Here is a 25,760-nt window from a genome sequence, read left to right as displayed (position 1 = left end):
TCTGATTGTGAAACTGTCAGACGGAGCAGCAGACGGTTTCTAAAAATGAGCCGACGTCACACCTTCACAGGTGAGAACGAGCTGTGAGAATGGTGTTGATCCGTCACCTGCAGGTGAGCAGATATTTAAAGATCCACTCATGCTGATGGCAGATGTGAGTAATGAGTGAAGAATGAGGAAAGTCTTTTGGAAAATTTGTGAGGCACAAAGTCCAGGATTTAAGGCGGCTTCAGAAAGTAGGGATACCATCAAGACTGGTGGAGTACAAGATGATTTATGACGTGGGATTTCACATCTATCTGGTCAACACCCCAAGGATGGCATTTAGAAATGGGCAGAACCTTTCAAAATAAGACTCAAAAGGCTGCAAACTTTATTCTTTAGCGGTCGCCATTGTTTACACACTTGCAGCCACTTCAACTAAACTTTTTTCAGCATCTGACCAAACATGCATGCTCTCTTACATCTTTACTATAACGACATCCACTCTATCTTAATCAAAATTGATTAGATATTGATTAATCTTCCAGCTTTACTTTAATAATGAGCAGCGCACAAGATAAATCCACTCTAACCTCCTCTGAGTGTCTGATGGGTAAATCTTCATCTGCCTTCTGCTGTGTCAGATCCTCAGACACTGATGGGATGTTTCCCAGAATCCTCTCTGCACTTAGCGGGCCCTGTCATCCCGCGGAGGTTGTTCGGGGTCCCTGTGAGTCAAACGTCTTTAATATTTCATCTCTGATGAAGTCAAAGCTGATCAGAGGTGAATCATTCTGCAGACATCAGAGGGCGAGCAGATCGAAACTCTCGTGTTCTTTAAAAAAAACAAGAATTTGATGATGATTAAAAACACAGGTGGAGCATGGATTCACCTCCTTAAGATTTCATATTATCCTTTTATATCTAATATCAGTACGGGGGTAAAGCTGTGTGCAAATATTGATTCAACTTTTTTGCAAAAGTGAAGGAAAGTATTTATTTAAGTGGTCCAAATTACCTAGAAATGTTATAGTAAAAAGATTTAATTATCTGGTAATTTCTCAATAATAAGGGAGTAATTACCTTGTAATAAGCTGGCATTTAATCAAGTAATAACTCAGAAATATGGTAATATTAAGGGTGTATAATAATAATAAATTAATTACAAGTTGTTATTACTTGTAATATTTTGGCAATTCCCTAAACCCAACCACCACCCCAACCACTTATCCTAGCCACTAATCTTAACCACTAATCCTAGCCACTAATCCTAGCCACTAATCTTAACCACTAATCCTAACCACTTATCCCAAACACTAATCCTAGTCACTAATCCTAACCACTCGTCCTAACCACTTATCCTAACCACTTATCCTAACCACTAATCCTAACCACTTATCCTAACCACTCGTCCCAACCACTAATCCTAGTCACTAATCCTAACCACCCGTTCTAACCATTAATCCTAGTCACTTATCCTAACCACTCGTCCTAACCACTTATCCTAACCACTTATCCTAACCACTAATCCTAACCACTTATCCTAACCACTCGTCCCAACCACTAATCCTAGTCACTAATCCTAACCACTCGTCCTAACCACTTGTCCTAACCACCGGTCCTAACCACTAATCCTAGTCACTTATCCTAACCACTTATCCTAACCACTAATCCTAACCACTTATCCTAACCACTAATCCTAGTCACTTATCCTAACCACTCGTCCTAACCACTAATCCTAACCACTTATCCTAACCACTAATCCTAGTCACTTATCCTAAACACTCGTCCTAACCACTAATCCTAACCACTCATTCCAACCACTAATCCTAGTCACTAATCCTAACCACTCGTCCCAACCACTAATCCTAGTCACTAATCCTAACCACTCATTCCAAACACTAATCCTAGTCACTAATCCTAACCACTCGTTCCAACCACTAATCCTAACCACTTATCCTAACCACTCGTCCCAACCACTAATCCTAGTCACTAATCCTAACCACTCGTCCCAACCACTAATCCTAGTCACTAATCCTAACCACTCGTCCCAACCACTAATCCTAGTCACTAATCCTAACCACTCGTCCTAACCATTAATCCTAGTCACTTATCCTAACCACTCGTCCTAACCACTAATCCTAGTCACTAATCCTAACCACTCGTCCTAACCATTAATCCTAGTCACTTATCCTAACCACTCGTCCTAACCACTTATCCTAACCACTTATCCTAACCACTAATCCTAACCACTTATCCTAACCACTCGTCCCAACCACTAATCCTAGTCACTAATCCTAACCACTCGTCCCAACCACTAATCCTAGTCACTAATCCTAACCACTCGTCCCAACCACTAATCCTAGTCACTAATCCTAACCACTCATTCCAAACACTAATCCTAGTCACTAATCCTAACCACTCGTTCCAACAACTAATCCTAGTCACTAATCCTAACCACTCGTCCTAACCACTTATCCTAACCACTTATCCTAACCCCTCATCCAACCACTAATCTTAACCACTAATCCTAGCCACTAATCCTAACCACTAATCCTAGCAACTAATCTTAACCACTAATCCTAGCCACTAATCCTAACCACTTATCCTAACTACTAATTCTAGCGACTAATCCTAACCACTAATCCTAGTCACTTATCCTAAACACTCCTCCTAACCACTTGTCCTAACCACCGGTCCTAACCACTAATCCTAGTCACTTATCCTAACCACTTATCCTAACCACTAATCCTAACCACTTATCCTAACCACTAATCCTAGTCACTAATCCTAACCACCCGTTCTAACCACTAATCCTAACCACTTATCCTAACCACTCGTCCCAACCACTAATCCTAGTCACTAATCCTAACCACTCGTCCTAACCACTTGTCCTAACCACCGGTCCTAACCACTAATCCTAGTCACTTATCCTAACCACTTATCCTAACCACTAATCCTAACCACTTATCCTAACCACTAATCCTAGTCACTTATCCTAACCACTCGTCCTAACCACTAATCCTAACCACTTATCCTAACCACTAATCCTAGTCACTTATCCTAAACACTCGTCCTAACCACTAATCCTAACCACTCATTCCAACCACTAATCCTAGTCACTAATCCTAACCACTCATTCCAAACACTAATCCTAGTCACTAATCCTAACCACTCGTCCCAACCACTAATCCTAGTCACTAATCCTAACCACTCATTCCAAACACTAATCCTAGTCACTAATCCTAACCACTCGTTCCAACCACTAATCCTAACCACTTATCCTAACCACTCGTCCCAACCACTAATCCTAGTCACTAATCCTAACCACTCGTCCCAACCACTAATCCTAGTCACTAATCCTAACCACTCGTCCCAACCACTAATCCTAGTCACTAATCCTAACCACTCGTCCTAACCATTAATCCTAGTCACTTATCCTAACCACTCGTCCTAACCACTAATCCTAGTCACTAATCCTAACCACTCGTCCTAACCATTAATCCTAGTCACTTATCCTAACCACTCGTCCTAACCACTTATCCTAACCACTTATCCTAACCACTAATCCTAACCACTTATCCTAACCACTCGTCCCAACCACTAATCCTAGTCACTAATCCTAACCACTCGTCCCAACCACTAATCCTAGTCACTAATCCTAACCACTCGTCCCAACCACTAATCCTAGTCACTAATCCTAACCACTCATTCCAAACACTAATCCTAGTCACTAATCCTAACCACTCGTTCCAACAACTAATCCTAGTCACTAATCCTAACCACTCGTCCTAACCACTTATCCTAACCACTTATCCTAACCCCTCATCCAACCACTAATCTTAACCACTAATCCTAGCCACTAATCCTAACCACTAATCCTAGCAACTAATCTTAACCACTAATCCTAGCCACTAATCCTAACCACTTATCCTAACTACTAGCGACTAATCCTAACCACTAATCCTAGTCACTTATCCTAAACACTCCTCCTAACCACTTGTCCTAACCACACGTCCAAACCACTAATCCTAGTCACTAATCCTAACCACTAATCCTAACCACTAATCCTAACCACTAATCCTAACCACTAATCCTAGACACTAATCCTAACCACCAGTTCTAACCACTAATCCTAACCACTTATCCTAACCACTCGTCCCAACCACTAATCCTAGTCACTAATCCTAACCACTCGTCCTAACCACTTGTCCTAACCACCGGTCCTAACCACTAATCCTAGTCACTTATCCTAACCACTTATCCTAACCACTAATCCTAACCACTTATCCTAACCACTAATCCTAGTCACTTATCCTAACCACTCGTCCTAACCACTAATCCTAACCACTTATCCTAACCACTAATCCTAGTCACTTATCCTAAACACTCGTCCTAACCACTAATCCTAACCACTCATTCCAACCACTAATCCTAGTCACTAATCCTAACCACTCATTCCAAACACTAATCCTAGTCACTAATCCTAACCACTCGTCCCAACCACTAATCCTAGTCACTAATCCTAACCACTCATTCCAAACACTAATCCTAGTCACTAATCCTAACCACTCGTTCCAACCACTAATCCTAACCACTTATCCTAACCACTCGTCCTAACCACTTATCCTAACCACTTATCCTAACCCCTCATCCAACCACTAATCTTAACCACTAATCCTAGCCACTAATCCTAACCACTAATCCTAGCAACTAATCTTAACCACTAATCCTAGCCACTAATCCTAACCACTTATCCTAACTACTAATTCTAGCGACTAATCCTAACCACTAATCCTAGTCACTTATCCTAAACACTAATCCTAGTCACTAATCCTAACCACTCGTTCCAACCACTAATCCTAACCACTAATCCTAACCACTCGTCCTAACCACTTATCCTAACCACTTATCCTAACCCCTCATCCAACCACTAATCTTAACCACTAATCCTAGCCACTAATCCTAACCACTAATCCTAGCAACTAATCTTAACCACTAATCCTAGCCACTAATCCTAACCACTTATCCTAACTACTAATTCTAGCGACTAATCCTAACCACTAATCCTAGTCACTTATCCTAAACACTCCTCCTAACCACTTGTCCTAACCACCGGTCCTAACCACTAATCCTAGTCACTTATCCTAACCACTTATCCTAACCACTAATCCTAACCACTTATCCTAACCACTAATCCTAGTCACTTATCCTAACCACTCGTCCTAACCACTAATCCTAACCACTTATCCTAACCACTAATCCTAAACACTTATCCTACCCACTATTCCAAACCACTAATCCTAGTCACTAATCCTAACCACTCATTCCAACCACTAATCCTAGTCACTAATCCTAACCACTCGTCCCAACCACTAATCCTAGTCACTAATCCTAACCACTCATTCCAAACACTAATCCTAGTCACTAATCCTAACCACTCGTTCCAACCACTAATCCTAGTCACTAATCCTAACCACTCGTCCTAACCACTTATCCTAACCACTTATCCTAACCCCTCATCCAACCACTAATCTTAACCACTAATCCTAGCCACTAATCCTAACCACTAATCCTAGCAACTAATCTTAACCACTAATCCTAGCCACTAATCCTAACCACTTATCCTAACTACTAATTCTAGCGACTAATCCTAACCACTAATCCTAGTCACTTATCCTAAACACTCGTCCTAACCACTTGTCCTAACCACCGGTCCTAACCACTAATCCTAGTCACTTATCCTAACCACTTATCCTAACCACTAATCCTAACCACTTATCCTAACCACTAATCCTAGTCACTTATCCTAACCACTCGTCCTAACCACTAATCCTAACCACTTATCCTAACCACTAATCCTAGTCACTTATCCTAAACACTCGTCCTAACCACTAATCCTAACCACTCATTCCAAACACTAATCCTAGTCACTAATCCTAACCACTTATCCCAACCACTATTCCTAGTCACTAATCCTAACCACTCATCCCAACCACTAATCCTAACCCACATCATAAAAAGTTCTTTGAATTTTATTTAGGAAGGACTTATTTTTACTGAAGTGGGCAAAATAAAGAGAAAGTCATTAATAAAAAAATAAATTGACCTTACTGAGTGATAACTCGGAATTTTGATTTGTAAATTTGGTAATATTAAGGAAGTATTTACCAAGTAGTTTTAGTATCTGCTAATTCCATGTGATAATTTTGCAGTTCTCTTGTAATTAAATGCTATTAACCATTAAAACATTTAGATAAAACAAATTTATAAAATACCTGAAACTGATTTTATGTTGATTTCAGCACTTACTGATTAGATGGTTTTTATCATTCAATTTATTAAAGGTCTTATCTTTTTTAATTGATCACCTTGTTTTAACTGCTATAAACTAATGAATACATGCTCCTAATTTCACTACTTGTTTTCCAATTTATTATATTTTATTATGAAACCTAATAAAGTTTGTTACATTACTTTTTATAATTGTATTTTAGCACTTTTATTTTCAAGCATCTTACGTGGATTTCTTAATATTTTAGCACTTTCCTTTTTTATGAATCATATGTCAGTTTTTGTATATTTGTAGCTTCACACGTCAGTTCAAGGCACTTATGATATTTTATTGAAAATTAGCTGATAATATTACCTATTTATTTATTTTAAAGTCATACATAGCAGTCCTTGGGTCGTTTCTACAGAGACCCTGTGTGACTGGAGTATTTTTATAACAAAATGAAGTTCCCTTTGCCTCTCCTGTTCAGTTTACCAGTAATAGGACTGGGAAATTAATCTAAAATTGATTAAATCGGAATATGGTCTGCTGCAACTTTCAAATCATAGAAGGTGCAATGTGTCTTTAACCTGAAATTTGTCAAAATACCGGTTTAAAACTATTTTTTTATTTTATGAATTATATAATCATGCAGTCATTCAAGTGGCTCTTTTTTTAGAAAAGTATACAAAAAAATCCTTCTCCTATCACCACCAGGCCATAATTCCACTAACTCTGGTATTTTCTCTTAAACTACTAGAAATGGCTGATGTTATTATATTATTATTAAATTTGAATGTCTGATCATGAACAGAAAAGCTGCTGATGTGGATGATGACGTTTTAGCTTTTTATGTTTTTTAGATGTTAAAAAAACCTCGTCCTCCTTGTCTCAGGGATCTAGAGTCACCTTGTCTCCCTGCAGCTGCAGCACCCAGAGGTCCATCACAGCGTGGCCCCCTCTGACACCCCATCCCCCCTCCTGTCCTCGCTGAAAATCACATCGAGAACATTGATGTGATTCTTAGTGACGCTGCTCCAACTCATAATTAAATTGAGACTAAAATCAGATAAACTTTGGCTGCAGCCTCCGATCAAATCAGAACAAGCTGCTCCGAAGCCCAGTCCTGTTTTTAATCTGGACCGATCCCATCTGTGAAAATACAGAGGAGCGGCGTCTCTGTATCCCACCCTTTAAACGCCCTCGCTCTGTCCTCCTGTCACCAGCGATCTGTCAGGACCGGGGTCAGCGGCGTCCTGACTTAACCTCGCTGCATGTCAGACTTGTGAACGTCCACCTCCGGGCTGTACCAGCACGCCGTGGAGGTCGAGTCAGGACGGGTCTGTGTGATGGATTCTTCTAGAAGCTCCGGCAGGATGCTGATAAATCCCAGCAGGCTGCAAACACACCAAAGGCAGAGAGATTTATCAGAGGTGACAAAATTAAAAATCTGTGTTCGCGTCTTTAGATCTACAGTCTGAACTTTGGTCATATGACCCTTATGTCCGGCTTTTTTTTTAGTGTCTTTTTTCCCCAAAAAACTTGATGACTTCAAACGGGAAAATACAAACAGGATAGCAGGGGACAAACCGAGTAAAGACTGTGTGAAAAACTCAACAATAGTCCCTTTCAAACACACAGCTCAGACGAGGAGATTCAGGAAACTGTCAGGAGTTTTGTGCAGGTGTGAATGAGGGTTATGGGCCTAAATCATTCATAATAAAATAAAAGCTGCAAGCAGAAGTATCAGCCCTTTGAGGCCTAATCTAGTGGTTCTCAACTCATGGATCGGGACCCAGAAGTGGGTCGTGAATGTGTTTATGAATTTATTCAGTGTTTTTGACAGCAGCAAGGAGATAAAAATGGCCTTACAGATTTTTTCCCCCTGAATTTTTTAAATATGATAATAATCATGAATTTACCCAAACTGTCTGAAGATGCCGTCTTTGATTTTTCCTTATTTATTTGTTTATATTTATTTTTTGAGGCAATGTTCCCAAAAAGTTTGTGTTTTCCTGGATTTTTGGGTTGTTTTCTTAAGGCATTCCCCCCAAAATTTTTTGTTCCCGTTTCTGGGACTTCATCTCTAACTAATAACAATTTTTCAACAAACCAGGATCTTTCTGTAATTTTCATCAGTAATTTTTATGACTTTTCACACAAACTCTCAATCTTATCCCGTAATTTTTCAGGAATTTTCAATGGTAACGAAAATAGACATTTTCATGGATCTTCCCTGAAGATATTTTTTTGATTTGATTGGGATTTTTCCTGAAACATTCTGAAATTCTCTGATACCTTCCTGTGAATTTTGTTTTTCATTCTTTATATTATTTTTCTTACTTTTGTTGATCTGTCTGTTCTGCCAAACTTGCCAAATTCTCTCCCTGATCTATGACTTCATTGTTAATTAATCCAAACCCACTGGATATTTTTCTGATTAGATTTGATATGATTTTTCCCCTTTTTATTTTTTCATGAAAAAAAAAAAAGAAAGAAAATTAAGGAATGCGTCCAAAAGTTTGAGTTTCCTGGGGATGCTTTCTTCAAGCATTTCCCAAAAAATTTTAGGGACTTTTCCTCTAAATTTAGAAAACAAAATAAGCAATGATCTTTGAGGAATTTTCACCAGTAATTATCAAGACCTTTCACAGAGACTTTATCAACATTATCCTTTAATATTTCAGGATTTTTTGATAGAAACAAAAATGGAAATTTTCAGGAATCATGCACAAAAGTTTTCAGGATTTTATTTGTCTAGAAACTTTCTCCCTGATCCATTAAATAATTTCATTGTGAATGTACCCAAACTCACTGAGGATTTCCTTTATGATTCTTCTTTTTTTTATTTTTTTATGTAATTTGAGGCAATGCTCCCAAAAAGTTTAAGAAATTTTCATGGATTTTGAGGGTGTTTTCTTCAGGCATTTCCCCAGAAATTTTTTGGTTCTGGGACCTTTCCTCTTAGTTAAAAATAAAGACATAAAAAATATATATTTGAGGAATTTTCACCAGAAATTGTCAGGACTTTTCACAGAGACTTGATCAATCTTATCCTTTAATATTTCAGGATTTTTTGATGGAAATAAGAATGGAAATTTTCAGGACTCTCTCTTAAACGTTTTTTGGATTTTATCTGGGATTTCCCAGGAATGTCCGGAAATCTTAAACTAAACTTTTCTGTAAATTTTATCTTTCATTTTTTTATATTATATTTCTTACTTTCTTCAGCCTCTCTGTTCTGTCACACCTGCCAATTTCTCTCCCTGATCCATAATTTCATTTTGAATTTACCGAAACTCACCTTTTTTTTCTCTGTGACTTTTCTTTTTTTTTTTTTTTTTATCTAATTTGAGGTAATGCTCCCAAAAAGTTTAAGGAGTTTTCCTGGATTTCTGGGGAAGATTTCTTCAGGCATTTCACCAGAATTTTTTGTTTTTTCTTCTCTGAAACTTTTCCTCTAAGTCTTTAAAAAAAAAGGATATTTGAAGAATTTTCACCAGAAATTATCAGGACTTTTTGCAGACTTTGTCAATCTTATCCTGTAATAATTCAGGAATTTTTGATGGAAACAAAAATGGAACTTTTCCAGTTTGGAAATCTTCTACAATAATTTCCTCTAAGTTTTAATTTTTTATATTACATTTTTTTTCACTTTCTTCAGTCTCTGTTCTGTCAGACTTATCTCTCTAATCTTTTGTGAATTTGGCCAAACTTTAAGATTTTCCCTTAACTTGCTGTGATTTCCCAGAAAGACTGAGGAGGAGAATTTTTTTGTAAACATTTGTGATCCTAATATGTCGTTCTGAAGAGCTCAGTGGTTTTGGACGTGGTACTGTGATGGATGCCACCTTTGCAATTAAACGGTAAAATTTCATTGCTGCTGGACTCGGCTTGGCTCAATGTGGCAGGACATTCGCTGTCCCACCACAGCTGAGCTTCTCGTCTGGGGGCGCGTCTAGAACTGATGATGTGTTTTTGGTCAGCAGCATAGATGGTGTTTATGTGTCTGTGTAGTTTTATGTCATTAAAGGTCACAGGTATATGACCCTTGTCCCTGCACAGAGTGTCCCCTCCGGGCCTCCGTACTCAGGTTCCACCTCTCTGTCGATACAGAGCGCTGAGAGTGGGAGGGGGAACGGCATACATTTAACATGACGGACGTTTCACCACACAGGAAGAGACAGCCAATCGAACGGCCTCTCTGCCGCTGTAACCCAACGACACTCAGGGGACTCGTTCAGTCGAGTGTCTGCCGAGAGGAAAGCTCCGACGACAGGACGACAGGAAGACGACATGAGATGGGGCTTTTATTTTGATGGGAATGCTGCCTCCTCAGAAAAAGAATGAAGTTTTAACCTTTGTGTTGAAGAGGAGGAGGATTTTTTAAACACAAACATCGCTCTAAACAAAGACACAGTTGTTGATCTGCCTCTACCTGGAAGGTTTTTTTCTCTACGTTATAATGACACTGAGAACCTTTGATTAGAGAAGCTGCAGACCAACAACTCCTGTTGTTCCTCATTGCCATATCTTTCCTGCCATTTACTTTCCAGCCTTTCTTTTGTTCCTTTCCATTCCTGTCCTTGTCTTTCCTTTCCTTTCAAGCCTTTCCTTTTTTCCAGCCTTTCATTTCTTTCCTTTCCTCTAATATTCAGTCTTTCCCTTCCTTTCCAACATTTCCTTTTATTCAGCCTTTCCTTTCAATTCCTTTCTTTCCTTCTATTCATGACTTTTCTTCCCAGCATTTCCATTCCTTTGTTTTTTTCCTTTCCTTTCTTTCCTTTTGTTCCTTTCATTTCCTTTCCTTCCTTTCCTGTCTTTCCTTTCCTCTCATTTTTTACCTTTCCTTTCCTTTCAAGCCTTTCCTCTTTTCCAGCCTTTCAAGCCTTTCCTTTCCATTCCTTTCTTTGCTTTCCAACCTTTCCTGTCCTTTCAATTTCTTTCCAGCCTTTCCATTCCTTTCTTTCAATTCATGCCTTCTCTTTTTTCCTTACTTTCCTTCCCAGCCTTTCCTCTATTCCAGTCTTTCCTTTCTTTCCCTTCTTTCCTTCTATTCCTTACTTTTCTTTCCAGCATTTCCATTCCTTTCATTCCTTTCCTTTCCTTTCCTTTCCTTTCCTTTCCTTTCCAGTCCTTCCTGTGCTATCCATTCCTGTTTATTTCTTTCCAGCCTTTCCTCTTTTCAGTCTTTCTTTTCTTTCCCTTCTTTCCTTCTATCCTTACTTTTCTTTCCAGAATTTCCATTCCTTTCTATCCTTTTCTTTCTTTTTCTTACCTTTCCTTTCCTTTTCTTTTCTTTCCAGTCCTTCCTGTGCTATCCATTCCTTTTTATTTCTTTCCAGCCTTTCCTTCCTTTCCTTTTACTTTCCAGCCTTTCCTTCCTTTCCTTTTACTTTCCTCTTATTTTCAGCCATTCCATTCCTTTCTTTCCCTTTCATTCTTCTCTTTTTTCTTTCTGTTCCTTTCCTTCCCAGCCTTTCCTCTTTTCCAGCCTTTCGTTTCTTTCTTTCCATTCCTTGCTTTTCTTTCTAGCTTTTCCTTTCCTTTCCAACTATTCCCCTTTTCCAGCTTTTCCTTCTTTTCCTTTCCATTCCTTTCTTCCCTTTCATTTCTTTCCATTCCAGCCTTTCCTCTCTTTTCCTGACCTTTTCTTTCCATTCCAGCCTTTCATTTCTTTCCTTTCCTTTCCAGCTGTTCTTTCCAGCTTCTGCTTTCTTCCTTTCCTTTCCTTTCCTTTCCTTTCCTTTCCTTCATCTTCCTCATCTCTTCCTTGCTTCTTTAAGTAAAGTCAGTGTTTTAGTGTCCTGGTGTTGAGGTGACAGTCAGTGAGGCGTTGCTAACACTCGGGAACAAGAACAAACATCCCTGCAAGGTTTAAAAACGCCTCCTTATTCCTGTGTTTCTACCCTGGTTAAATCTTCTCTCCTCCGGACTCTTCCTGCAGGTTCGCTCCTGCAGCTTTACCAACACCTCCTCTGGAGGTCCCTTTGGCCCCTCCCCCCATCTGTACCAGCTCCTTTGTACATGTCAGGATATCTGCACGGTCCTCATGTCCGGTATTTGCTCCACATGTATGTAAAGACTAGGGCAGAGCTCATGGCTGCTGCAGAGGTGGATTCATAGCTGCACTTATTTCCACCTTTTTGACCTCTGAGGCATCAAAAACACTGACTTTCTCTTTTTACCATCCCCTCTTGTCCTTGTCAGACCCCTACCCTCCCCCTCTCCTCACATCACCCCCCCCATGAAAAATATGTAAATGTAAGAAAGTAGGCTGCAGACTTCCCCACGTATTTGCTCCTCATCCGTCTGTGAGCTGGGATTTAGAAAAGAACATGAACATCCTTCTGTGCTCCAGCTCTTCTTCCTCTGTATTTTAATTCCTGGCGCTGACGACAAGTAGACCTCAGAGATTCCCTAACGAAGAGATTAAACCAATCAGAGTGGGTTTATTGGTTTACACTTGGAGAATCTCTGCTGGTTTGGGAGGAGAGTTAAGCGGATGCCTCCTTTAGTGAACAGCTCCTGGTGCTGAAATCAAAGTTTCACTGATATCTTCATGAGCATTCACATTTTACACCCAGTTTTACTTTCTCTGTCTCACCTGTCAGGGTTAGGCCCAGTTTAAGGTCCTGGACCCTTTGGAACACTTTTTCATTGAAGATATCTCTGTACTTTCCCTCATCCCTGACCAGTCTTCCAGTCCCTGTTGCTTAAAGTCACCCCAACAGCATGATGCTGCCATCACCATGCTCCACAGTTGGGATGTTGTCGTGCAGGTGATTGGCGGTGCTTGGTTTCTTTCAGACATGAAGTTTAGAATTGAGGCCAAACAGCTTAATCATGGAGATTTTTTTTAACTTAATTGAACTGATTACCTGTACCTCGTTACCACTGTGTGGCGCTGTTGAGTCACATACCATATTTTCAGTCATATCTGGCGCTGATCTTGCTTCCTCTCAGATCTGCTTCATCCAGATAAGAAGCCCATTCAGCAGTGATGAAGGTGATCAGATATAGCTGATACAACAGCTCCACCTGCAGGATACATGCTGTCACCACATCCTTCTTTGTCAACACCAGTGTTTACATGTTAAAATTAATGTTTTCATACCAGTAAATCAGTCTTTTCTTTGTCGATATTTAATCTAAAAAATAATTTACTTAAATATATATCTTTTTATTTTTTATATTAAATTAGAAATAAATGGTGATATGATATAATTCTAAATCATCAAATTGTATATTTTGGAGTTTAAGAGCTCTTTATTGTGCATTTTTCAGTGGAGCTATCCCCTCTGTCTTTGAGGATTTTTTACAAATAAAGTGGCCTCTAATAACCCAGTAATTTTATAGTTATAAGTTGTAATCTAGTAATTTCTCATGAATAAATTAGCTCTATGGTAATTGGGGGGTATTTTACCCTAACTCTTGTAATATAGTGAAAGTTCTCTGTTAATAAGGGGGTATTTCACCCTAACTCTTGTAATATAGTTAAAGTTCTATTTTAATTTGGGGGGTATTTTACCCTAACTGTTGTAATATAGTCGTAGTTCTCTGTTAATTAGGGTGTATATTACCCTAACTCTTGTAATATTGTGGCAGTTCTCTGTTAATTAGGGGGTATTTTATCCTAACTCTTGTAATCTTGTCATATTTCTCTGGTAATTAAAGGGTATAATACACTAACTCTTGTAATATTGTGGTAGCTCTGTGGTAATTAGGGAGTATTTTACCCTAACTCTTATAGTACTTTGCCAATTTTCTGTAAAATTAGGAGGTATTTTACCCTAACTCTTGTTATATAGTAGTAGTTCTCTGGTAACTAGGGGGTATTCTACCCAAACTCTTGTAATATTCGCCAGTTCTCTGTTAATTAGGGTGAATTTTACCCTAACACTAGTAATATTGTGGCAGTTTTCTGTTAATTAGGGCGTATTTTGCCCTACCTCTTGTAATATTGTGCCAGTTCTCCGATAATTAGGTGATATTTTACCCTAACCCCAGCCCTCGTATTGTTAGAAATAAGATGATAGTTTTCTCTTTAAGTTACTTGGTAATTCCCATGTATTCTCTATGTTTCAGCCCACAAAATTAAATTGAGTCCTTCCTGAATCATTTTCAAGTAATTTTTAGGGTTAGGTTTAGGGTCAAATGTCACCTCATTACCAGAGAATTGCCACAATATTTCAATGCATTCCTTGATAAATAATTCATAAATACTTCCTCAATATTACTATATTTCTCAGTTATTACTTGATAAAATGCCAACTTATTCCAAGGTATTACCTTTTCTTGAGAAATTACAAGTTAATACACTTGTTTCTATAAAATGATTAGGCACTTAAATAAAATGCAGCCCTCTTGTTTTCTGTGGTGACAGAAACCTTTAAGCTTTCAAAGCCCTGACATCTCATCTAACATTTTCCACGTGTGTTCCCTTATATATTCCCATGGACATATACAGTCATGTGCATAAGTTTTAAGTGTGTTGGGTGCCAAACACCTGTGCCACTTGGCATCCAAGGTCAAGCTCAATGGCATTTCTTTTGTCCAGGCCTTTTCACTCCTGGTGACATACCCAAAAACCAGGAGCAGTTTTTGGTGCCACAGCATGATCAGGGGGTTGTGGACTTCATTTTTCAACAGATTATTTTCCCATACCCCCTGGTAATATGCAAGGACATCTGGAGCACTGCTGGAGTTGTGTCAGTCCTTCCCTCTCAATGGTACCCTCAGATGGGCTTTCTTGCCATATCTACACCTTAATGCAGCCTCAATTTTTACCCAGACATGAGCTTAAAGTTCTTTACAGCACTGTAAATTAAAAAATGTTGTTATTAAAGTAACATTTGTGTGTTTCTGTCTTTCAGATTTCCCTTAAAGTGGAGATAAAATCCTCTCAGACGCCAAAGACGACAGGAAACCAGGTTGGTCAACTGTTGTTGCTTCTACAATCACTTGAAAAGAAACTTTACTCTTACACTACGTTTCCCATGATGCATCTTTAGCTTCAGGAGCCTTTCAAGGCCTTCAAGTGAAACTAAAAAGTTGTGAAAAAGAGCCAGAAAAAGAAATGATGTAGGTGATTTACCATAGCTCCTTTGGGCTGCACAATCACATGTAAATGGCACCACCTAGTGGGCTGGATGAGGCATTACACCCTAAGTCCTAAGCAGGGGCTTTCCTCATTTGATTGGATGCTACTTTAGCGGTACAAGGTTCAGTTTTGTTGCTGAAATAACACGCTATATGGAGATAATTTATATTTTACTGCTCAGGAGTTTAAACAGGACATTGCTGCCTGTATCTCAGATTTTCAATAACCTTTTCTCTGAGTGGCTTGGAGTGTTCTTTTGTCTTCATGGTGTAGTGGTAGCCAGGAATACTGATAAACCAATGACTGGATCTTCCAGACACTGGTATTGTTCTACTACAGTGACTTGAGACACATTCACTGCACTCAGGCAATATTGGCACTGTGTTCCCAGCTGTGATCGTGCAGTTCTGCTTTTGGCCACCAGAGGGCGGTGTTGCTTTTCAAACAGGAGTACTCCACATGTTCTATCAGTATTAAATTTTTTTTTTTACGCCTTCCTTTCATCATACTAACTGATTAAACATCTAATTTAACTAAATGTTGATTTAATTACTTTTTGGATGATTTTTTCAAACTTTGTCGAATATTTTGAGTGGAATTTTTTGCCGGATTTAAACCACACTTATCAAAAACAGGAATCAAAAGAATCCAGTTTATATTTCTCTATTTTTAAAGCAACAAGGCTGATTTTGGTCAAATTTTTGAGGAGGGTAAGCGTGGGATTTTCAGGTATACTAGAAAATTTAATCTTTGGAAATAAAGATTTAATGGAGTATCTCCACTATCTCCACTAACCTCTGGTGGTGCAGATTAAAAAGCCTTTTTTGTCATATTTGAGGAATGTTTTTTAACTAAATCACAGCTCAGAGAGAGGATGTAAAGTGAAAACAGTGAAACCAGAGGAGGGAGGAGCCGTGTTTACATGACAGCTGTTTAACACGGCGAGCTCTCTGCTCCATGATGCTCTGGCCGCTCCTCCCTCTCCTCCTCCTCCTCCTCCTCCTCCTCCTTCATCAAAGTTCCCCCGTCGCTCTCGGAGTCAGTATTTAGAGTCCGAGCCTGCAGGCGAGCTGAAGGGCTGACTCCTCTCCATCATGGCTCTGCTGCTGGACGTTTCTCGCTCTGCGGCCGCCTACAGCTGTCTGATCCGCCGCCGCTTCAAGAGGAGGAGGAAGAAACGCTCCGAGCGCAAAGGTACGCCTGCACCCGGGTTCTAAAGCCTGTCAGGCAGCGCGCAGGGCAAACAGAGCAATGAGTACTCTGAATTATTCACATTTGACTTTAAAATGCTCCATTCTTTAATTTTCTTCCTCTATGGCTCATTCTTTTTCATTTCTGTCTCTTTAGACGTGAACTTTTCTGGATTTTTTGCATCCTTTAGAAACTTTAAAGCATGTTTGATCAAAGAAAACGCAAAAAAGGAAAGGAATGTTAGTGAAATTGTAGAGGTTTCTAGCTTTCAATAATATCTTTAATCAAGATTTAAATATTGACAGAATGTGGAAGCAAAACCATTTAAACAGTCATGATTAGAGATGCATTTTTGATGAAAATGTGAAAGAAATTGATGCATCAGGGAGGAAAAAGATGTTCCAATGATGCAAAAACTTCTGGTGCTTCCTATTCATTATAAAGATTGATCACAAGCATCAGTGGTGTGAAGTCATGCAGGTCTTAAACTCTTTGACCAACATGTTTCTGATCTTTGATTGTCCCATTCTTTGAGCGGTAGCCTCCGTTTCCTGGTCTTAGTTAACAGGAGCAGCGCCCCGCTTGTTCAGAGACACTCTTGTGCAGAGATCTGCTGTAATGAGTGGTTACATCCACTCCAAACAGCCACTTAAATCTCTTTTTTCACTCCATGTCACTCCATTCCTTCTGCCAAGGTTGCTCCGGGATCTTGCGTGAATGGCCGTTGTCAAGCCCAGGCACAAATTCTCTATTTGCCAGCTGCTGAGAAGCATCCCCACAGCATGATGCTGCCACCACCGTGTTTCATAGCAATTTTGAGACCATTTTGCTCTCATCAGACTGAAGAACTTTCTTCAACTTGACCACGGAGATGCTAAGACTTTCAGAATAAAATCAGATTAAACTTTCAGTTAATCCAATTAAAAGTTAAATAAAAAAAGACCTGCAAAACCTGATTACAAAACATTTAATAATGTAGAGTAAAAAGGAAACAAGCTCATCCTCCATGAGAACACTCTAATGTAGCAAACATAGCCTATGTAGCTCTGTTACCTGCATGAGTGGCGTAGATAACAGAGCTCATAGCTAATGTAGCTAAGCGTACAAAGCACAAATATCTATACCAATGCAGCTACGAAGCTAACATTAGCTACCATAAGCTACATAGTGGTGTTATCTATGCTACATTAGCTGTGTAAGCTATGTTGCTAAAGCTCACAAAGCACAAATATCTCTTCTAACGAAGCTATGTAACTGTCATTAGCTACATAAGCTTTGTAGCTGTGTTATCTGGTCAAAGGTCAATATATGCAGCCCATGTAGGCCGATATTTGCAGCTGGTATAGGCCTATACTTAAGGCTGATACAGGCCCATATTTTTTTTTAAGATTTATTTTTGGCCTTTTTGCCTTTATTTGATAGGACAGTGGATAGAGTTGGAAACAGGGGAGAGAGCGGGAGAGACATGCAGGAAATAGTGCCACGGGCCGGATTCGAACCCGGGTCGCCTGTGTATATGGCATGCGCCTTAACCACTCGACTATCGGCGCGCCTACAGGCCCATATTTACAGTCTGTCAAGGCTGATATTTACACCTGATATAGGCACATATTTACAGCTGATATAGGCCAGTATTTACAGTCTGTCAAGGCTGATATTTACACCTGATATAGGCGCATATTTACAGCTGATATAGGCCAGTATTTACAGTCTGAAAGGCTGATATTTACAGCTGATAAAGACTAATGTTTACAGCCTGTAAAGGTCAATATTTACAGCCCACGTAGGCCGATATTCACAGCTGATTTAGGCCCATATTTACAGTCTGTCAAGGCTGATATTTACAGCTGATATAGGCCTATACTTAAGGATGATAAACGCCAATATTTACAGTCTGTCAAGGTCAATATTTACAGGCGATAAAGGCCTATATTTAGGGCTGATATAGGCAGATATTTACACCTGATAAAGGCCCATATTTAAAGCTGATAAAGGCCAATATTTACAGTCTGCAAGGCTGATATTTACAGCTGGTAAAGGCTTATATTTACGGTCTGTAAAGGTCAATATTTAAAGCTGATATAGGCTGATATTCGCAGCTGACATAAGCCAGTATTTACAGCCTGCAAGACTGATATTTACAGTCTGTAAAGGTCAATATTTACAGCCCATGTAGGCCAATATTGACAGCTGATACAGGCCTATACTTCAGGTAGGTATAGGCCGATATTGACAGTCTGTCAAGGACAATATTTACAGGTCATAAAGGCCTTTATATAGGGCTGTTATGGCAGATATTTACAGCTGATGTAGGCCAATATTTACAGTCTGTCAAGGCCAATATAACGGGCCGATATGGGCCGATATTTACAGCTGATATAAGCTGATATTTACAATATTAACAGCTGACATAGGCCAATATTTACAGTCTACCAAGGCTGATATTTACAGCCGATAAAGACTGATGTTTACAGCCTGTAAAGGCCAATATTTACAGCCCACATAGGCTGATATTTACAGGTGATATAGGCCTATACTGAGGGCTGATATATGCCCATATTTACAGTCTTCCAAGGCTGATATTTACGGCTGATTTAGGCCTATACGTCGGGCTGATAAACACCAATATATATACAGTCTGTCAAAGCCAATATTTACAGGTGATAAAGGCCTATATTTAGGGCTGATATAGGCAAATATTTACATCTGATATAGGCCCATTTTTACAGCTGATTAAGGCTTATATTTACTGTCTGTAAAGGCCAATATTGACAGCTGATATAGGCCTATACTTCAGCTAGGTATAGGCCGATATTGACAGTCTGTCAAGGCCAATATTTACAGGTCATAAAGGTCTTTATTTAGGGCTGTTATGGCAGATATTTACAGCTGATGTAGGCCAATATTGACAGCTGATATAGGCCTATACTTCAGCTAGGTATAGGCCGATATTGACAGTCTGTCATGGCCAATATTTACAGGTGATATAGGCTGATATTTACAATATTAACAGCTGACATAGGCCAATATTTACAGTCCGCTAAGGCTGAAATTTACAGCCTGTAAAGGTCATTATGAAGTGTTCATTTGCAAAAACAGATAACTGTTTTTTCATGTGGCTTTTTTTCATGTGGCATGTGGCTTCTGCCACAAAATATGAACTTTGACACGGTTCCCACAGGCTTTATCGGCTTTTGCACCAAAACGGATTTTAGATCAGAAGACAGCTCAGTTGAAAGTGTAACTCATTACATCTCATTACTCATTACTCATTGTTTACCAGAATGGAGTTTAACTGTTTTTGCAAATGAACTCTTCATATTTACAGCCAATGTAGGCTTGTAATTACAACTGATATAGGCTAATATACACAGTCTGTATATGCCTATATTTACAGCCGATATAGGCTGATATTTGCAGTCTGTTAAGGTCAATATTCACAGCTAACTTAGGTCAATATTTACAGTGTGTAAAGGCTGATATTTACAGATTATATAGGCTGACAATTAGCAGCTTTTTTAGGCTGATATTTACAGAATATGTAGGCTGGTATTTACAGCTTACATGGACTGATATTTATAGCTGATATTGGTCAGTATTTACAGCTTATTTAGGCAATATTTAAAGCATATACATAGGCTGGTATTCAGTCATTTAGGCAGGTATTGGGTTGTGGTTTTCGGGACATAATGAAAATTTCATGCCATATGTTTGAGCACTCTAAGATCTGTAGAAAATATGTTTTATGCGATGTCGGCGTCTTATAAAAGTGAACTTTCTGTCACCCTGGATTTTTTTTAAATTTCATCATGGTCATAACGTTGCAAACATTTCATCTTAGATGAAGAAGCTTCTTCTTCTTCTTTTTTAAAACTGGTTCATGTTTTGTAAAGTGACCGGGAATGTGTTAGCTCCATGGTGTCCTCATCCTTCATTAGCTCTGAGCTAACGTCCGCTAACATTTTCTCATAGAGAGCTCTCAGTCCTAAATTAAGGTGGTTGAGCAGCAGGTGGAGCGCCGTTTTCCATCTTTTACCCACTTTACCGTCATAAATTTACCTGTTCTCTGTCTCTGAGAGGCTGTAAACACATTACTGTTTAAAAAACACTGTGTGTGTTAATGTGTGTATGTATATTTGTGTAAATGTGTGTGTTAATATAAGTGTGTTTTTGGTGTGTGTATTTTTGGGGTGATTTGCATGCGCAGCGAGGAGCAGCCCGTCATCTCTGCGTCCCTGCTAAGCGGCGTGTTGTGAGATGAACTGAAGTGTGAGTTTAATCTACTGGGAGCAAAAGTGAATTTCAGACGAGCTATAAGCCGATGTGCTCCGTGAGGCGAGGACGCCGCCACGCCGCCGTCGCCCGCTGGGACGTGTGCTTTAAAGATGTGAGTCTGTCTGCTCTGTGATGTGGAGGAGCTGATATACGGGGCCTCCTCCCCCATCCTGCTCCGCCCTGACGCTCCACTGATAACCTTCACCCAGGTGAGGAGGAGGCTCCACGTTCACTAATATTGACTTTTAATTGAAGCAGATTCCTGCACAGATTTCCTGACAGCCGATCATGACGTCCAACCTTAATAAAAAAGGAACATATTTACACGACTTAATCTCTCCTGTCGGCTGTCAAATCAGAGAAATAATTCATCAGGACTGAGTGGAGATGTGCAGGAACACAAAATGAAGTTACACATCAAAATCAGACAGCTGTTTGAAGAAAGAAGAAGGCACAAAGTCCAAACACTTAAGGAAAACTGTACTTTAATTTTTATTTTTATTCCTTTTTTCCTTTAACTAAAACATTTGACTCATATCCTCGATTCTCCTTCTTACTTTCTCAAAACATGCTTTCCACTTTATGTTTCATTGCAATCCCGAAAATGCTTCAACTGATCCACCAAATCATTTCAAGATACAAAACTCACTAAAACATTAAAAAGACAGAGCCAAATCTGAAGGTGAAGTTTGATATTTAACATTATATCTAAGTTTTAAGTCAGGGCTCTGAGATTAAAGTCAGAGTACTGAGATTAAAGAAGAGTTCTGAGATTAAAAGTCAGATTTCTGAGATTAAAGTTAAAGTTCTGGGATTAAAGTCAGAGTACTGAGATTAAAGAAGAGTTCTGAGATTAAAGAAGAGTCTTGAGATTAAAAGTCAGAGTTCTGAGTTTAAAGGCAGAGTTCTGAAATTCAAGTCAGAGTTCTGAGATTAAAGGCAGAGTTCTGAGATTAAAAAAGAGTTCTGAGATTAAAGAAGAGTCTTGAGATTAAAAGTCAGAGTTCTGAGTTTAAAGGCAGAGTTCTGAGATTGAAGTCAGAGTTCTGAGTTTAAAGGCAGAGTTCTGAGATTCAAGTCAGAGTTCTGAGATTAAAGTCAGAGTTCTGAGTTTAAAGGCAGAGTTCTGAGATTAAAAAAGAGTTCTGAGATTAAAGAAGAGTACTGAGATTAAAGTCAGAGTTCTGAGATTAAAGTCAGAGTTCTGAGATTAAAGAAGAGTTCTGGGATTAAAGCCAGGGCTCTGAGATTAAAGTCAGGGTTCTGAGATTAAAGAAGAGTTCTGAGATTAAAGTTAAAGTTGTGAGATTAAAGAAGAGTTCTGAGATTAAAGTTAAAGTTGTGAGATTAAAGATGAGTTCTGAGATTAAAGTCAAAGTTCTGAAGTTAAAGTCAGGGTTCTGAGATTAAAGTCAGAGTTCTGGGATTAAAGTCAGAGTTCTGAGATTAAATTCAGAGTTCTGAGATTAAAGTCAGGGTTCTGAGATTAAAGTCAGGGTTCTGAGATTAAAGAAGAGTTCTGAGATTAAAGTTAAAGTTGTGAGATTAAAGAAGAGTTCTGAGACTAAAGTCAGAGTTGTGAGATTAAAGTCAGGGTTCTGAGATTAAAGTCAGAGTTGTGAGATTAAAGTCAGAGTTGTGAGATTAAAGTCAGAGTTCTGAGATTAAAGTCAGAGTTCTGAAATTAAAGTCAGAGTTCTGAGATTCAAGTCAGAGTTCTGAGATTAAAGTCAAAGTTGTGAGATTAAAGAAGAGTTCTGAGACTAAAGTCAAAGTTGTGAGATTAAAGTCAGGGTTCTGAGATTAAAGTCAGAGTTGTGAGATTAAAGTCAGAGTTCTGAGATTAAAGTCAGAGTTCTGAGATTAAAGTCAAAATTCTGAGATTAAAGTCAGAGTTCTGAGATTGAAGAAGAGTTCTGAGATTAAAGTCAGGGTTCTGAGATTAAAGTCAGGGTTCTGAGATTAAAGAAGAGTTCTGAGATTAAAGTTAAAGTTGTGAGATTAAAGAAGAGTTCTGAGATTAAAGTCAGAGTTGTGAGATTAAAGTCAGAGTTCTGAGATTAAAGTCAGAGTTCTGAAATTAAAGTCAGAGTTCTGAGATTCAAGTCAGAGTTCTGAGATTAAAGTCAAAGTTGTGAGATTAAAGAAGAGTTCTGAGACTAAAGTCAGAGTTGTGAGATTAAAGTCAGGGTTCTGAGATTAAAGTCAGAGTTGTGAGATTAAAGTCAGAGTTCTGAGATTAAAGTCAGAGTTCTGAGATTAAAGTCAGAGTTCTGAGATTAAAGAGAAGGGCTGAGATTAAAGAAGAGTTCTGAAATTAAAGTCAGAGTTCTGAGATTAAAGAAGAGTACTGAGATTAAAGTCAGAGTTGTGAGATTAAAGTCAGAGTTGTGAGATTAAAGTCAGAGTTCTGAGTTTAAAGGCAGAGTTCTGAGATTAAAGTCAGAGTTCTGAGATTAAAGAAGAGTACTGAGATTAAAGGCAGAGTTCTGAGATTAAAGTCAGAGTTCTGAGATTAAAGAAGAGTACTGAGATTAAAGTCAGAGTTCTGAGATTAAAGTCAGAGTTCTGAGATTAAAGTCAGAGTTCTGAGATTAGAGTCATAATCCTGCAAGGAAAGCACAAATCCTGACCTTTTTTTCAGAATTAAAGAAAAGACCAACCTTCTCTTCAGTGGCTCTTAATCTCTTCTGTGTTGACGATAGGACATTCTTTTTAACAGAACCAAAATCATAGCGTTATAAACAATCGATGTTTTGTTCTACACCATAGTAACTGATTTTGCTCTTTGTGAGCAGAAGAGATCAACATGCTTCTGTACAGTTACACGTGTAACAAAGGCTCTTGTTTTGTTAAAATGAGTGAAGTAAGCAGCTTTAATTCCATGAATGTCAGATTTGATCATTTCATGCTGGAATGGTGGGCTGCTACTCCAAATACATGCTAGGGCATGAATTAGTCATGGTCAGTTCTGCTTCATCATGGATGTTCAGTGAGATGCTCTCCCCTCAGTCCTCTCTGCTGTCTCTTCATTATAACTTCACCAGTTTATTCCTCCCCCTCCTCCCCCTCTGAGCTCTTCTGGCACTCTCTCATTTTCATTTAACGCTAGCACAGGTAGCCCGCCTGAACCTCCTGGGCCTGAAAATTACTGCTGACTACCTGCTGAAAGCTCTGCCGATGGGGGGGTGGGGAGGAGGCAGCAGAGCGGGAATGTTTGCTCATTAGAGAACATCTTACAGCGGGAATATCATTGCTCCAAATGAATGGATATTAGTTAATATTCTTGTTTTTTTCACTTGTAAGAGATCCTGAAATTTAGCATCAAGGGTTAAACATTTACTATATGAGAAAAAAGTAAAAACAGCAATCTCCAGAGCAGAAATATTGAAGATTTGAAAGCTGCAGTACCTCCTGTGTCCACTAGAGGCTGTCTAAAGCAGCCTCTAGTGGGCGTGGTATTAGTCTGGGGGATCAGCTGAGTTCAGTGATTGCGTCTCAAGTGATTGCAGTATAAAGACACCTGTGTCTGGGAGGTCCAGTCACTGGTTAATCAGTATTCCTGGCTACCATTACACCATGAAGACAAAAGAACACAGACAGGATTTAAAGATTAGGTCAAAATATGATACAAGTGGCTTCAGATTGGTTGCCATGGTAGTGTGACGATTGAAGGCTGCCGTATTATTTATAATGTTTAAACTCAAACAATAAATGGCATTATCAGTAGTAAAATGTGTTCATTAAAGCTCTGAGAACAGTGTCAGTGTTCGAAGCGTGCAGTAACACTGTGCTTGTTAGGCATCAGCAGACATCTCCACCTCTCCCTCCACCTGCCCATCAGTCCATCAACTCCCGGTCGCTCTAATCCCGGGGCCGTGGGGTGTGAAATTCAACATCAGCCCCGAGCTCCCTCTCCCCTGGAGATAGCGGAGGACTCGGCCCTGATGAGGCCGAGGTGAGCGGAGATAACCATCTGTTGTGCTCGGCGAGGCCGCTGATGCAGAGAGAGAGAGATGGAGGGGGGTCAGCGAGGGCAAGGGGGCGAGGTGGGGGGCTGGGAATATCTGGTGACGAACTTCTGAAACCTTCTAAAGAATGAAAAAGGACAAGAGAACCAGAGGAAAGAGAGAATATCGATATGGGTTGATGTTTTTCTGGAGGGAGAATCTGGAAAGAATCCTGCAGGTGAAGACTGGCCTTGACCGGCCTGCATGTAAAAGGCAAGGATGGAATGTTTTATAGATATTAAAGGATGACATCACCTTTAAAGGATGAAATCATCTTTCTAAAGTGTATTAAAGGCTTTAAAGACTGACATCATCAAAGGCAGAGGATGGAATGTTGGTGAAGCTGGGGATGTTGGGGGCTTTTCCCTTCTATTTCTACCAACGTACCATTTTGCCATGGTCAGCAACTGTTGGAAAAGGCTGTGGAAACACATATTCTGGGCAGCATGTAGTGATGTCTGACTCCACCCCTCCAGACTTTAGACTGAGACTTTTAACCCATGTCTGTCACTGTTTCTCTGTGGGTTCTTGAAACTGTTTTTTTTTTTTTGCCTTAATGTGTCACTTCTTTAAGGACTCAAAAGTAGCTTAAGACTCAGTGTATTTCACAAACAACAAAGCTTCTTCATGCAAAAAGTGGATTTTGTAAGTATCTTTATCTAGCCTTGAATCCCGCTCCCCTCAAGATTAATCAGCTTTAGGCCCAAAATTGGGCCTAAGATCGGACCTTATATTGGATCATAAAATGGGGCTTAAATCGAACTTTACGCAGGGCCTTAATAAGACTGTATTGTAAGTACTGAAACCAGACCATTAATCAGGCCTGAAACTGACCTTAAATCGGGCCGCAAATCAGACCTTATATTAGACCTTAAATTGGAACTTAGCCTTAAATCAAAACTTAAACAGGTCCTTTATTAAGACC

At 39.3% G+C, this 25,760-nt stretch overlaps 1 protein-coding gene across 1 annotated transcript in view; it reads left to right on the top strand.

The window, feature by feature from the left end:
- LOC121506032 (double-stranded RNA-specific editase 1-like) overlaps positions 1 to 25,760 on the top strand; it is a 57,946-nt gene that overhangs the window by 6,415 nt on the left and 25,771 nt on the right. Inside the window, exon 2 of the mRNA XM_041781517.1 lies at positions 15,133 to 15,189. The gene's annotated coding sequence lies outside the window, so the exon portion shown is untranslated. The remainder of the gene's footprint in view (positions 1 to 15,132; positions 15,190 to 25,760) is intronic.

This window comes from Cheilinus undulatus, linkage group 24 (assembly GCF_018320785.1).
Source record: "Cheilinus undulatus linkage group 24, ASM1832078v1, whole genome shotgun sequence".
Taxonomy (NCBI): domain Eukaryota; kingdom Metazoa; phylum Chordata; class Actinopteri; order Labriformes; family Labridae; genus Cheilinus; species Cheilinus undulatus.
This window is presented reverse-complemented; position numbering and strand designations above follow the sequence as displayed.